Consider the following 2,826-nt stretch of genomic DNA (forward strand, 5'->3'; position numbering starts at 1 on the left):
CCGCCGTGAGGAAACCAGTGCCCTCGGCGGTTGCGGGATTCAGTTTCGCCAGGGTCTTAAAATCAAGTTTTTTGATTACGACTTGGTCGATTCTGTCAAAGATTGGCGTGCCGAGTGGTTTTACGCCGCCAATTTGATCCCTTCTCTTGTCGTTCACTCCGGATCTGGTCCCGTGGTTAATGACCGATGGGACAAGAAGCTTGAGTCACCTGCTGAGATTCAAGCGATCCAGCCACTCCTTGATAGAATTAGCATGCTGAAACAGCAAGGTTTGACCGGCTTTGGTATTGTTTCAAGTTTCCTTCGTCGCCGGGTTCAGCCCTTGAAAGAGCGAGAACATCTCGGCTTTGAGTATTCTGGGGCCGAGGATCCTTCGCGCATGGTCCCAGCTCTTGAGCTGACCGGTGAGGAGGTACTCGAGCGCCTTCAGAAGATGTTGAAAGGAGTGAGCGTCATTCCTCCTGCCGTCCCTGAGTACTCGGCCAACAACCCGCCCCCGGCTGTGAGTTGCCTATTCTCCTTTTTCTTTTTATTTGAGTTCTTTAAGTACTCTTTCTGCGTCCGTTCTTGCTTAGTTTTTCCTTGTCTTGGTGTTTTGTCTTTTTTCGTAGGTGCTTGGGCGGAACTTTGTTGATCCGATCCCCCTTGATGTTCTCCCTGCTGTGGCGGAGGCTGGGGATCGTTCAGCCGGTACTTCTGCAATTAGTAAGTCTCAAACTTTTACAGCCCTTCCTGGGGTCTCTTTCAGATTTGATGATGTATATGAAGAGTATGTTCCTCGTCTAGTCCCTCGCGGTCCTCGCAGTGTCCCGAAGAGGGGGCGAATGGACGGGTCCTCATCTGGCTTGCCTGTCTCCAAGAAGCCTCGCAAACCAAGTACTCCCTCAGGTACTCCAGTTGTTGCTAGCATGCTCTTAGGTGAGCACATTTAGTATTCCTTGTTCTTTTATTTTCATGTTTCTCTCTTGAACCGAGTACTTTTCATCTCTTTTTCAGCGGGTGCTCTGGTTTCGCTGGCTGAGGAAGAAGAGGATGATGAAGTTCCTCTCATCATGCGGCGGTGAGTCGTTTTTCATATTCTTGTCGGCTTGAATTTTTCCTCTTTGTTTTTAATTTTAGTCTTGAACTTTTTGAAGTAATCGGAGGTCAGGCGTGAGTTCTTCCGAGGCTCTCGCGCCGACCTCTTCCGAAGCTCCGGGGTCGAGTTCTTTGGTTGCTTCTGCCCCGAGCTGTACTGCTCCTTCGGTGTGGATTTCTTCCACCGCTCCAGCCCCGACTTCTTCCGCGGCTCCGCTGTCGGCTGTCCCGCTCCCGTCGCTGGGCGGCGGGGACGTCTTCGCCGTCGTGGTTCCCCCTGCGAGGCCTTCTCTTGGCTTCGCAAAGAAAAAAGTAGTCGGGTGAGTAGATTCTTGCTTCATCTTTTTGGCTTTTATCTTCCTCCCTCTGGTTCTTATTGGTGTTTCCTTTTATCACTTTTCAGTGCTTCGTCTTCTCTAATTTCTTCATCGACTTCTTCTCCGCCTCCCGTCATGCCAACGAGTTCTGAGCTTCGAGACTCGCAACATTCTGTTGATGAAGTCGCGGCGGGGGCTTCAGAGCTACCTGGCGGAGTCGCGGATTTGGTCGCTCCGGAGGTAACTGTGGCCGTCGCGCCGGGTTCTTCTGGGGGTTTAGCTCCGGCTTCCCTGGAGGTTGCTCTGGTCGCTCCTGCTTCACCCCAGCCGGCTTCTTTTTCCCCTTCTCTTGCTTCCGGCGGCCCTTCGATTTCTGGTGACGTGGTGCAACAGTTTGATGCCACTCATCGGTTATCGGAGCTGACCGCAGCCTGGGGGAGCTTGTCGACCCTTGCGTCTTCTTTTGGTGAGAAACTTCAGGTAGGTTTTATTGCTATTTCTTTTTGCGTGTTTGTTTCTCTTTTACCCTTACGTCTTGTCTCTCTTTGCCTCTTTTTTGCTCAGTCTTTCTCTCGCGATCATTCTGGCTTCTTCTTCTCATCTGAGAATGAGAGGAAGCTGTCTTCGGAGGTGGACGCTCTGAAAGCCGATCTTGACCTCCTCCGGGCTGAGTTGGAGACGGAGCGTCAAGTGCATCAGAAAGAGGAGAAAACCCTTCGCGCCCGGGTAGTGGAGACGGAGAAGCAGAGAGATGCTGCAGTGGAGTCTGCGAAGAATGAATGCAAAGGTGCCGTGGGTTCTGCCTGTTTCTTCTTGTATTTTGACTTGTTTTCCTGCTGACTTGTTCTTGGGTGTCTTGCCTAGCTCTCCGAGTTGAGAAGCAGAAGCTCTCGGAGGGTATTGAAGAAATGAAAGCTCTTGTCCGTTCTAGTCACAATAAAGCTGAGGAGGTAATAACTCATGCTGAGGAAGAACTTGCCCTTGCTAGGTTGATTAGGCGCGGAGCTGACAGAGATCTTGTGCAGGCCCAAAAAACTATTGAAAACTTGTCCGGGAAGCTGGCGACGGCTACTGAGAATTGGAATGCTTTGTGGAAATCTTTTCGTTCAGTAGCCGATGTCCTTCGGACTCCGGCGGATGACGGGCAATCTTGGGCGCAGTTCATTCCCCGGATTCCGACTCGTTTCCAAGAGTTCGCGAAGAGGTGTGCCCAAGTTTGTACCAAGAATGTGCTGGCCCAGGTCCGGGTCCTTGCTCCAGAGGCGCCCCTCTCCAAGATAGCGGAAGAAGCTGAAAGCCAAGAATATCTCGACGCCGTTGAAAAGATGGAGCCTGAGGTCGAAGATCTAGCCAGTAGAGTTGTAGATAGTCTAAGTATTGATATTTCTTTTTCTGATGACAATGCCTGACTCAATTGAGCGTTCTCTTGTAA

At 51.1% G+C, this 2,826-nt stretch overlaps 1 long non-coding RNA gene across 1 annotated transcript; it reads left to right on the top strand.

The window, feature by feature from the left end:
• The first annotated feature begins 592 nt into the window (after nucleotides 1-592).
• On the top strand, nucleotides 593-1,061 carry LOC136547473 (uncharacterized). Its single transcript, XR_010781568.1, has 3 exons — nucleotides 593-705; nucleotides 787-888; nucleotides 997-1,061. It is a non-coding gene; the product is annotated as an uncharacterized lncRNA (long non-coding RNA).
• The last annotated feature ends 1,765 nt before the right edge of the window (nucleotides 1,062-2,826 follow it).

The sequence above is a fragment of the Miscanthus floridulus genome, chromosome 3, assembly GCF_019320115.1.
Source record: "Miscanthus floridulus cultivar M001 chromosome 3, ASM1932011v1, whole genome shotgun sequence".
Classification (NCBI taxonomy): Eukaryota; Viridiplantae; Streptophyta; class Magnoliopsida; order Poales; family Poaceae; genus Miscanthus; species Miscanthus floridulus.